Source organism: Hermetia illucens, chromosome 1 (assembly GCF_905115235.1).
Source record: "Hermetia illucens chromosome 1, iHerIll2.2.curated.20191125, whole genome shotgun sequence".
In the NCBI taxonomy this organism is placed as follows: Eukaryota; Metazoa; Arthropoda; class Insecta; order Diptera; family Stratiomyidae; genus Hermetia; species Hermetia illucens.
The window spans coordinates 83,480,334-83,492,828 of NC_051849.1; positions in this window are offsets into that span (position 1 = coordinate 83,480,334).

A 12,495-nucleotide genomic window follows, 5' to 3' on the forward strand; every position below is an offset into this window, starting at 1 on the left:
TTAGAACTTATCGATCTCAATACTTGCTATAAGTGGTACTAGTGTTTGCGGCTCATACTGGTAAACCACACGTGTTCCCACGATCAGTCTATATATCCCTGCAAGAAGAAGAAGAAATGAAATAGTTCAACGTCTCGAATATCACACCATCGTACTTGTCGTTCTCCATCCTCTCTCTCTCTGCAAGCACGGGTGGAGAACGCGCCCCGAATACCACGCATAAATCCCTGCAACTCAGCAAAGACCTCCCTAGCACACAGCCATTTGCTCAACGTATGCAAATCTACAAACAACTACCAGGGGCAATTCACTGCCGCCTTTGGCTTCCATTCATTGATCCGCTCTTGGTATGACCTCATCCTACTCAGAGGCAAATGCTCGACAGTATCACATACAGTGTGATTTTATCTACGTACGGCAAGTCTGTCAGTTTGCACTTAGCAGGGAGAACATACTAAATTGCGAAACCATGCCCTTTAGCATCATTCACTAGCCATGAAAGCGGGTTCAGTGTCGATAATGAGTTGTTCTTTCAAACCCCTTAATCTAATTTGGCAGCCGTTGTACTCCTCAGACAGAACTTTCCTTTTCTCGAGATGTACATTGACTCTTCCACTAATAATGGGCGTTATGAACTTATAATGGGTTCATAAGCAAGCAATCGGTGTTGTATTTACGGGATCTTCTGGCGTGCTATTTTGATTTATAATCCATGCAGTGATGGAGGATGGAAATTCCTCAGGCCGATTAATTACTTGATTTATGAAATGTGCCAACCGACCTCGTATTCTGACGAACTTTTTGTACTAGAAATTCTGCACCCGATCCAGCCCAGGGCTCACCGTGTTTTTCGAGCTATTTATGGCCTTCGACAACTTTTGCGAAATTCATACCCGCCAGAATGGCATGGCGGGTGCCTTCGACTGCAGTCTACCCAGCACACTCAGTTTGCTTTACGGATAATCCCCAAAGTCCACCCCAATATTATTTTGCTTCCGTTACCGAAAATTGCATTCATTTGTTAGCTGGTTCCTCGGGTAGCTCGCATTCTGGTCAAATCTGGAGCGATTTCCGCCGTGACTTTGTAACCGACTGTAAACGATAGAAAATTTCTGCTTTAGTCTGTCGAAGATCTCAACTACGGGTGTTGCACTTGAGGGACATAGTTCCGGCAGACCCTCTACACTTTTTGTTTTACTAATCTGTGCTGATTTGAGTCAGCCTAGCAATGTCCTGCCTAATGAGTTGATAGCTGATTTGAGATAGAATTCTTATTGGGGATGCATAAAGCTTGGGAATACCTAATGCTTGCAAAGGATCCATTTCCGAAAATTCTATATACGCTCTTTAGATTTCGTCCCAAACCTTAGGCGAGGTTTCAGTCGGACGGTAAAAAAGAGTGCTTCAGCGAGTACTGAAAATTTTGCTCACAGTACGAGGAGGTGTAGTTGGTGTCGCCGCCTCCACACTGTCGGCTTTCGATCACCGGTTCCTGCGATGAACACGCTCCAATATATTGTACTTTCCTGCGGCATTATTATCTCGTTGAAGTATATAAAGAGATCAATATCGTCGGTTCACTTCATCTGCTGCCTTCACAAACCTGTTGAAAGGGTTGGAAACTAAAGCAGCATGACCTAGAAGCCAAACCGCCCCACGATTAGCGGTTTCGATGCCGTTACCACCCAGTTACCAAGTCGGACGACTCCCGCCGATTATCCGTACCGGATCTCCTTCTCGTGATTGAATGAATTTGCATTTTATACCTAAATGTCAGGTGTGCTGGCTGTTATTATTTGAATTATTACAATGAAGCAGAGTTAAGTTTTCGATTTGAAGATTCTCTCTTCCCGTTTTCCTCCCTAAGTTCGACGAAGCATTTTTATGGCTTGCGGGTGTCGAGGACGGGAGTATCAATGAAGGATAGGAAACGCTAATTTGAGGCACGAGAAACGCCGACTGAGGATGCGATCCGTCGTAGGTCTTCCCCTTCGATTCCAGCACTCGCATCTTAAGTTTTATGCACCCAGTTGAACCGATATTTCATTTTGTTTTCAGTTTAGCTTCGTTTTTGTTTCTCGATAGACAGGTCCGATATTCACCTTCTTTGTATTTCAGATTTGGTGCAATTTTGAATCGATATTTACTCAAATGATGTTAATAATTTTATGTTACAAAGCTGTAGATACAGAGATTGCCATGTGCTGAAGTGGGCGCTGATCGCTACCTAACAGCGGAAGCGACGAAAGGCTGCCCTCAAGGAGTTGTGCTATCGCCACTTCTGTGGAGTATGCTGGTCAACTCACTACTATGTGCGCTGCAAAATTTGCCAATGCACGCTCAAGCTCATGTGGATGACGTGGCGGCGCTGGCTTTTGAACGAGATCCCGGAATGGTGCGCAGAAATTCATATCGTTCATTTGATCGACAATTTATGTCTCAGGCGTTTACTTTCAGTAAATTCAAATAAAACCACAATGGTATTATTTACAAAAAGGACGAAACTGAATCGTCTCTGCCTTCCACAGATAAGGGGTACAATCCTTCAACTCTCCGAAGAACTGAAATACCTGGGAGTTATTCTAGACAAGAAGCTTCTTTGGAACAAACATGTACAGATAAAGATGAAACGGGTTCTTATAGCTTATAGGCTGTATATCTTTGCCTCGATATGGGGGCTTAGGCTTCAAGTAGTAATTTGAGTATATGTTGCTATCATTAGGCTTGTGCATCCGTAATGTGGTGGGTTAAGGTGAAACAAAAGAGTTTTCGTTGTAAACTAGCCACACTGCAAAGAACTGTGTGCCTGGGTATCACTGGTCCCATAAGCATGACATCCGTGCAGCTCTGAATGCATTACTCAGTTTGCAGCCCTTGGATTGGTTTATTCAGAGCATTACAGTGAGAGCACCTCATAGACTGATTCGATTAGATCTATGGGAAAATAATGGACGTGGGGGCACAGAGCATTGGAAGAGTCATTGGGAAAATTGAATCCAGTTTTCGCAATACCTTCTGATTCTCGGAACCCCATAGATCTGTATGATAAAAAATATAATTTTAACTTGAAACGAAGAGACAACTTGGAAGAACTAGAAGAATGCGTAGCAGGATATACTGACGTATTCTACACTGATGGCTCAAAAACAGAGCAGGTTCTGGAATAGCAGTCTGCCTCTCAAATAAAACGAGGAGTGCGCTTTTCCTTTCGGCCAATACACAACAGTCTTTCGCTGAAGCGTATGCGATCCTAAAGGCAGCAGCCTGGATGATTACGAAATTGTCTCTTATGCATGAAATTACACGATAAATCAAACATCATATTGAATACTTCTACATACTCAATGCATATACATGATTGGCTATGCATAAATGTGCACTCAAATATTCTTACACATAAAACCGTAAAAGCTTTCATTTCTGAAGTGGCCAGCTTCCTGTTTTCGACGACTTTTTTAGTCTCTTTACTGGTTTTAGTCTCCACAAAGAAGTATCTTGTCAATATTAGGTCAGACTAGCCAGAAATTTTAATTCAACTTAATTATTTCAATTTACTCTTACTAGGTATTTGGCTCTATCTACTTTTAATTTGATTTTTGTTGAGATATAGGTTTACCCTTTCCAGTGGTGACAGACCTGAATTGTCAACTGACACCAATTTCTCTTTAATTTTTGGGTAGCGCTGCCCTCGTTTTTGACTATGATGAATTATAATGGTCGAGTTTTTCAACCAGTCATTACTTTGCTTTCAGAGTAACCTGCACTTTTGGAGATTATAAATTTACACTAAGTTGAATATTCGTTCTTCAACGTTGGGTCATTATTATGCGAGATATTCCGTAGGAAAGGAAGCATAATAACTGATTAGTTTATTAGTTAAAAGGTATGCCCGCTACACTTTCTAAGAAGGTATGAAATATGTACTCTGGAATTCTATAGAAAACCAAAACCATATTCTACATAATCAGATTCACAACATTAAATAATTTGTAAAAGAGTCCGCGCTTTAGATTTAACTTGATGTAGTTAGTTATTTGCACTTCCAAACAACTATGAATCTTTTGTTTTTATTTGTCAAAACTTTTTGCCTCAATAATTCACTGAAAATTCATCTAAATTTCGGCACTAATTAAATCGTTTTATTCAATTTCTGTGCCCCAGATAAAAGTACCATAAATCAGTAAACTCCATCGAGAAGTTGGTACTTGAATCGCATGGCAAGTTTGGGAATGAAAACTGCAAAATCTACAAAACTTTATTCAACAGGTTCAATTTCATTTATTTGGCCTCGTTGTCGTTGCTCCTATTCAGTCGCCCGCTTCTGTGTGTTCAGATAAACAGCAACAACAAAATCATAGCAGCACTCGTCCTGGTCCAGTTTGGCTGAAATAACATTTATTTCGTATACTAACCACACTATCTAATGCCGTAGAAGGCTCCTAATATTCCTTGAATGTATTTGTTTATTTTTTCCGGTTTTTATCGTATTATTGAAGCAATTGTCGGCCAAAAGATGGGATGGAAAGGAACACGACGCAACTCCTTCCAAGAAAGTTTACAAGATTTAAGTTCAGTTGTACACCAGAACAGTGGAGTGTGCCGTTGCATTATCAAATTGGATACAAAACAACGAAAAGTGAACGGAGCAAATGGCACTTGCTAATAAACGTGATATGCACATCCTTGCCTGCAGCCTGCAACGCATTTGTAATGCAATGCATCGGAGAAAGCTGATTCTGGTAAAATAAAGACATCAGTGAAGCTGCCTGTGTCACTCCGCTGAGTGGATACAGAGGTTCTCAGGCTTATACAATAGTACAACGAGCAAAGTTACTTTATAGGGACTCAAGTACGGTAGATCCTTTTAGCAAAGAAACTTTTCTTTCTGAGAACTTTCAACACTAGTTTTCGCCCAGAATGCTTGCTTGTCCTGTGTACCACTTCAACTTCGTTACTATTGAAAGGAAAACCCTGATTTCATTGGAAATTGAAAAAATAGATCAATATTCAATTGCCATATTCAGCTAGGTGATAACCGTCGATTACTTGTTTTCAATATCTATAATGAGTCTTATGGAAGCCGCATTATCATAATTCCAGGAAATAAAGTAGCTAATCCATTGCTACAACAAAAGCAACAGAAATATCTCTAGCTAAGGACCGCATTCAGATACAGATTTGCTCATTGTGGTTCGCATATTTGCCTTAGGGATAGCCTTCGCGTACAATCGTAGAAACAATTCTCTCCTTCATTTCCTCTCTTTGGCATCCTCACTTCACCCTGTACTCGTCGCATTAAACTTTTATCACGTTTTCCGTTAGACAGCTATAAAATTTTTACGTGATTTTCATCCAATAAAAATACTTGGGCTGAGAAATACGATAAGAAGCAATCGAAGAAGGTATCATTATACCAGGGGATGGGAGCAGATAGTGCAATGGATGCACCCTTGAATATGGGTATCAACGACAAGAAAAGTGGAAAATTAGAGACGGGATAGATGTCGTAAATCTCTTAAAGTAGGAAAGTGGAGCTGTGCTCTTCTCGAGATTTTTTTTACCGAATCGGGTGTAATTTGCAGGGCAGTTGAGAATTCCGTACACTAAACCGAGCACAATTTATTGGTTCAACAAGGCGTCATATACATAGACATTCCCAAGTTTATAGTAGATACAGTAAAAGTAAAATTAGGCGCCACAGTTTGGTTAAAGAAGGCTTTAGTCAAAGGCAGAAAACAATATTTTTTTGCTATCTTTTTCATTGCATGGTTTTACTAATTGTCACGAAAGAGGTATCTCTTTCTCCATCTTGGGCAAGATTTCAGCGGTGTCCGCTAAAAAATCTTGGCACAAGGGAGTATCACTGTCTAAAATCTTGGTAAGCTTTCATCCCCGTAATTTGGTAAATTGGTAACGCTATCGACTATCGCTTTCATAATTTCAGGCCTGATTTCAGAGAGGATACTGAATGAGACTTTCCAATCCTGACTAAGGAGCACTATAACAGTTAATGACATGCACCAAGGAATGCTTCCGCTAGTCACGAGAGGGAGGCTTTCTTAGTACACGAAAATGGTTTGGACCACGCAATAAGTTTGGCGGGCTTATAGTCGGCTTTGCGGATATTCACGACGTTATACTTGTCAAACCATAAACCAATTACCGTATACTGATATATATAGAGGCTGTCTAAAAAGTCAACGACAATACTTAAAGGATTTATAGAGCAACTCACAAGGACCCAGAAAAACAAAATGTTGATGGATTTTGAGATTGGGCAATTCAGTGGAATTCGTTAAAATCGCTCTTTTGGGTCAGATTTTCGAGTGTGACTCCCAAAAAATTCACATTCTTAGTTTCAGATTTTCTGTACTAATTAGTCATTTCATTATTCAACATTTGATACCCGACTCAAAATTTTTAATAACAAATCTGAAATATGGCATTCTCTTATTTTTAAACCCCAAAGTTTGAACGCTCATACTGTAAAAAAACTACCATATTATGTGCAAAGTGCTCAAGACCTTTTTGAACAAGGTAAAATAATAATAATAGAACTCTGCCGTAGCCGGTCCCAAGCCCGGTTGTGAAAGTAGGAGGGATGGATAGCCTCAGTCTAAATGGCTGTACGCCACCGCAGCGTCTCAGGGGGTAGGTGAGGAAAGTGCAGGAACTTTGCAGTCTTACAGATTACTCACTGAGGAAGCTATCCCCACACCTGGCAGTTAGGTATAAAATGCAAATCCATCTAATGAGAAGAAGGAGAAATTTGAGGTCCGATACGGAGAACCGGCGGTAGTCGTCTGACATGGTGACTGGGTCAGGCTCCCGTAATGGACAGGAGGGCGTCGAAACCGCTAGTCGTGGGGCGGTTCATCGTCTAGGCGCCACGACGACCAGGAGCATTGCTCCGCCTGCTTCAGCTGTTTCGCCACAGTATGTGGTGACCACAACGGCAGGTTCGCGTAGGCAGCGGATGAGGTGGACTGAAGAAATAAATCTCTTCATCATCCGCGAGGCGGGTGCAACATCTTATCGCCCCTTGTTGCACCAGAGATTCGTTGAGCGTTTCTCGCAATTCGCGCACGTGACTGTGAAGCGAGCCGCAGACCAGCACCGCTTTATAACTCGAAGGGGCACAATTCCGACCATCATCAGGGAGCGTGTTCGACTTGAGGTCACCACGGAAACTGGTGACCGACAGTCGATGAGGGCAGCGGCGGCGACATCAACAATACTATGCCGCACTGTAGTTTCACTCTTCTCCACCGTCCAGCTGAGGGTTCTGCTGGAGTTCGGGACGAATTCCAAAGAATGTATATAGAATTCTCGGAAATGGATCCTTTGTATAGACCAGGTATTTCCAGGCCCTATGCATCTCTAGCAACTCAGGGAATTCTATCTCAAATCAATGATGAGACTGCATCTTGACTGTGTGGTGATATGTCGCTGCTGCAACTACAACCACTTGTGTATTATGGTGCAGTTACGGCTTTCAGACCGCGCACAGAAAATTCGCTTTCGTGTTATTGGTTTGAGTGACCGAAGAGATCTACCATGGAAAATTCTTCTGGAACGTCGGCGGGACTCAGTAACAGGAAATTGTTAGACTGACTCAGATTAGCACTAGCAATGCCAGCAGACAGGTGAGAAATAAAGTGCAGAGGGCTTACAGAAACTATGCCATCGGTGAGACATCCGTAGTTGATATGCAGAAACTTTCTGTTATATGCAGTCGGTTACGGGGAACCAACTGAGCTTTTTCAGATCTCTGAACGGATCTCAATAGAGCGTCTAGACAGTGCAGTTTTCCACCTTTTCTCACTGCGGGGATTACCTACCTTATCCCTAAGAAGGACACGTTGCGAGACCCCGCAGACACAAGACTGATTACTTGCTTACCAACACTACAAATTCATAACGCCCATTATTAGTGGAATGGTCAATGCGCACCTCGAGACCAATAACATTCTGACCGAGGAGCAGAAGGGCTGCCGAGTTAGGTAAGGGGGCTGCAAAAAGCATCATCATTATCGACTCGGTAGTTGTAGGACAAGCAAGCAGAGGCCAAAGTAACCACCACTCTGATTTTTTCCACATTGTAGTTTAAGGAGTAGTGTCCTCATCAAAGCCCTACTAGGGTTTTCATGTTCAACGTCATGTCTAAAAAGACAAGGAAAATGCCTCTCTATCAGCCCCGGGTTCTTTCACAAGCGAGATAATTGACTTTGGAAATACCATATCCAAAGGAAGGTTTGTCAATAGAGAATTAAACACCGGCTGATTGGCAAATTTGCCAGAATGCCAACTCAGAGATAAAGCGGTCGCCACTCAAAGGAACTGGACATAGGGGGAGTTTGTAACTGTCCTGTATTCATCTGAGTTGGGTCATCAAATGTAATTTGCCCATGACTTTATGCAGGTGTCTTTAAGGTTTCAAGCAGCCATCTCTTTCAGGCAATTTTCCATTTTGAGTACTTTTGTTAGCCTTGTATCAATTCTCTCGTGCATGCACCGCTTCTTTCTTGCCACTATCTATGTCTGGCTGTCCATCCGTCTTCGTGAACCTGGGTGGATAGCGTAGAATTTCACGACTTCGCCAAAAGGAATGCAGGCTCGTTACCATGGTCCAATAATCAAACAGAATGGCATCAATATCCTCTTAGTTGTCAATGTTAATGGTATTTCGTTCCCTTCATCCATTGTTTTGAACGGATATTTTCTACAAATTCAGGCTTATGGATTCCCGCTACCCCTGTGCTCCACAGGACATACTATTCATCCAGCGGCATTTTCTCCAAAAGCTCCGTAAGCTTGCAGCAATAGTTCCCCGCGCAAATCTACTGAGTTGGCTGGACTAACCCAGGTGTTTTCCCTTGCTCTAGGAGCGCTAACTTCATTAAACTGCGGTTCACCCGTCTGGAGATTGCGACAAAGTAGCATGTTGGATTCCGAAACTGCAGGAAACATTCACGTCAACCGACCAGTCACAATTCCACCCAGGTTGTTGTATCACCCATGCGGGGTGGAACATGGACGTCATGCTAACACGTGCGGTGAAAAGTCCGGGTTACAAGAGGATACAGATGGTTGCAGACACCAGATTACAGATGTAAAAGTTTCCTCTTCAACTTTCTGTGTGGGCATGTGCCTTGGATGCAGTTACTGCTAACCAATCCTCACGTACCAAAGAATTTTAGTTTTCTGTTCTGGGTATCCTTCCCACGACCATTATTGTTTACGGGTGGGCGTTTTCCTCTCCCCTCACCTAAAAGATAAAATGTCAGTAACACATTGAGTTGAAGATTGGGTAGGTTGTACGTATATAAACCACGAAAAATGTGTAAATAGAACCATTTGGTACCCAAATATTATTACATTAAATAATCAACCACACCGTTCATACCTGAAGCCCAGCATCCGGTTTCCAGCTTGTTATAAAATTAAAGAAGTTACCTCCGTTTGAGAGAAAATCACTCGGTGCATCTCTTTTCACTTCGATGGCCTGATCTGAATGCAGTCGGGAAGCCTTTATATCGCCATCCATCATATCTAGCCATTTGGCCAGGCGTCTGGTCGCTTACTATCGACTTCGGTGTTCAGACCAATCTTGGCACGTGAATTCTCGCCAGCGCGAATTAGATGACCACACCATCGAAGACGCCTCTCTCGAAATTTCTCTACGAACGGTGCAACCCCACATCGACCACAACGATACATCGATCACAAAGAAGACCAGTTGTGTAACGTGACTTCATCCCGTTTGCGCTATTGCCTGAAGAATTTTACAACGCAGTTTTCCATTGACTGATCGCGTTGAAGCGGGATATTTAAATCGCTCAGTTGTGGGCAGGTCATTGCCAGTGATTGTGTCTGTTTGGGATCATGGAAGAACACCTAAACCCAGAGGACGAGTTCGTCTAGTACTAAGCGTTGCCGTAGAGCATACCAGATGAGTTCGGCTAGCTCACGTTCATATCTTTTTCCACATCCAAAAATGCAGTGTAAAGAGGGCGATGTTTCTCATGGTATTCCTCCATGGGTAACCGCACAGCATGTATTGTGTCAGTGGTTCCACATATTGTTTAACCACCTCATTAATCATGTGTATTTGCAGGTTTCTATGCTGATCCTCATTTCGTATGCATTAAGGTACGTCCGCTATGCCAATTGACACTTCTTGTTGAAAAGCTTCAAAACCTATCAAGTTGCCACAGCTCATGAGCTATATGCTATACTCCGATATAGGTTTAAGTGCCTGTTCATTTGCTTTATTTATTATGACGGAAAAAAATAACGAACTAAGCTGTAAGGCGAATCTGTGAATGAAAACAGAGTCTGAACTTCGTAAAAGGGACTTCGGGATCTACGATGATGCGTGCGCTATGCGAAGCCGGGCGATAAATGGTGTTGGCACTGACGCATTAGTCAAGGAAGGTTCTGCGTAGTTTTAAGTGAGCCAGATAATAGTCGGGGAGGATAGTTTACAGGGAGAGAGTTAATTTTAAAGAGGAGGGATCGGACGAAATATAGTTGAACACTTCAGCTCTTGTCCCAGCTAGAAGTGGGGTTGGTTCGTTATGACCAGCTGTACTATTTTGCTCAGTCATGTGATGAATAGTAGAAATAGTAGTAGATTCTGAATTTGAACGGGGTATGTAATCATCACAAGAAATCCGACACTAACAGTGGAACACTAGTGTGTGTGTGTGTGTGTATGGTGGGGAGAAGCTACAGCTTCTGAGCACTCAGGCCGTGTAGGCCCATTGTACTCGCGTCCCCCGTCTAACGGAATATTCCGGATTCGTTAACGTATCGTAGGATTTCCGTTACTCGTCGTAATTGGAGAACATCGGCACCAAAGATTTGATGCCTGATGCGTCCATAGGTGGGGCATTCACATAGGAAATGCTCCGTGGATTCCGCTTCCTCATTACAGGAGGGACACGTATCATCTTCGGTAATTCCTATTCTGAACATATGCCCAGCTAGTGAATTATGGCCTGTCAGAATGCCCACAATACACCTGCAAGTCCTCCTGCTTTTCGACAGGATAAACTTTGCGGGTACGTATGTTGGGTTCTGGCAGGAAAAGTTTGGTGTGTCGAGCAGCATTTAGGCTCTGTCACCTGTCATTATGGGAAACTTGTTCCCAGTTTTTGAAAACAGATTTAGCCAATGCTACTGATACCCCAATTGCTGGCTCCGGTCCCGGCATAGGGGAGATTGACCCCTCTTTCGCTAAAGCGTCCGAGATTTCATTTCCCTCTATGCCACAGTGACCAGGTACCCAGAGTAGTTCCACCGTATTGAATCTAGACATAGAGTTTAAACGGTTTCTGCATTCCTGAACGATTTTCGAGGTGATCAAAGGACTGCTCAATGCCCTCAGTGCAGCTTGACTGTCACTGCAGATTGCGATGGGCCTGCCCTTCAACCGCTCGTCAATCACCCAGTTTGCCACCCTTAGGATCGCATAAACTTCGGCTTGAAAAACCGTTGCATATTGTCCCAAAGGAAAAGCCCACTTCTCGTTTTTATTCGAGAGGTAGACTCCGGCTCCAGAACCCTCTTCTGTTTTTGAGCCATCGGTGTAGAAGACTTCCGTATATCCCTCCACGCATTCCTCTCGGTCTTCCCAGTCCTCTCTACGCTTCAAGGTAACCACATATCTTCTACCAAACAGATGTATGGGGACACGAGAATCGGAAGGCATTGTAAGAACTGAATTCAGTCCTCCCAGTAACTCTTCCAATGCTCTGTGCCCCCCACATCCGTTGTTTTCCCATAGATCTAATCGAATTAGCCTATGAGCTGCTCTCATTGCAGTGCTTTGAATAAATATATCCAGGGGCTGCAAATTGAGTAGTGCATTCAGAGCTGCGCCGGATTTCGTGCTCATGGCACCAGTGATACCCAGACAAACAGTTCTTTGCAGTGCAGCTAGTTTACGGTGAAAACCTTTTTGTCTCACCTTAACCCACCACACTACGGATGCATATACGAACATCGGCCTAATGATGGCAACGTATATCCCCATTACCACATGAGGCCTGAGTCCCCATGTCGAGGCAAAGGTCCGTCTGCATGCGTATGAGAGCTCGTTTCATCTTTACCTCTACATGTATGTTCCAAAGAAGTTTTTTATCTAGAGTGACTTCTAGATATTTCACTTCTTCGGAGAGTTGGAGGGCAGTACCCCTCATCTCAGGGAGGCAAAGTCCATCCACTTTTCTCCTTTTTGTGAATAAAACCATTGTGGTTTTATTTGGATTAACTGACAAACCATGTCTAAGGCACCAGCTGTCTATCAAATCAACGGCACGCTGTATATTCCTACACACCGTTCCAAGATCCCGATCAACAGCAAGTACAGCCACGTCATCAGCATAAGCTTGAGCGTGTATTGGTAAATTTTGCAGTTCGCATAGTAGTGAATCGATCAGCATACTCCACAGAAGCGGCGAAAGCACACCTCCTTGGGGGCAGCCTTTC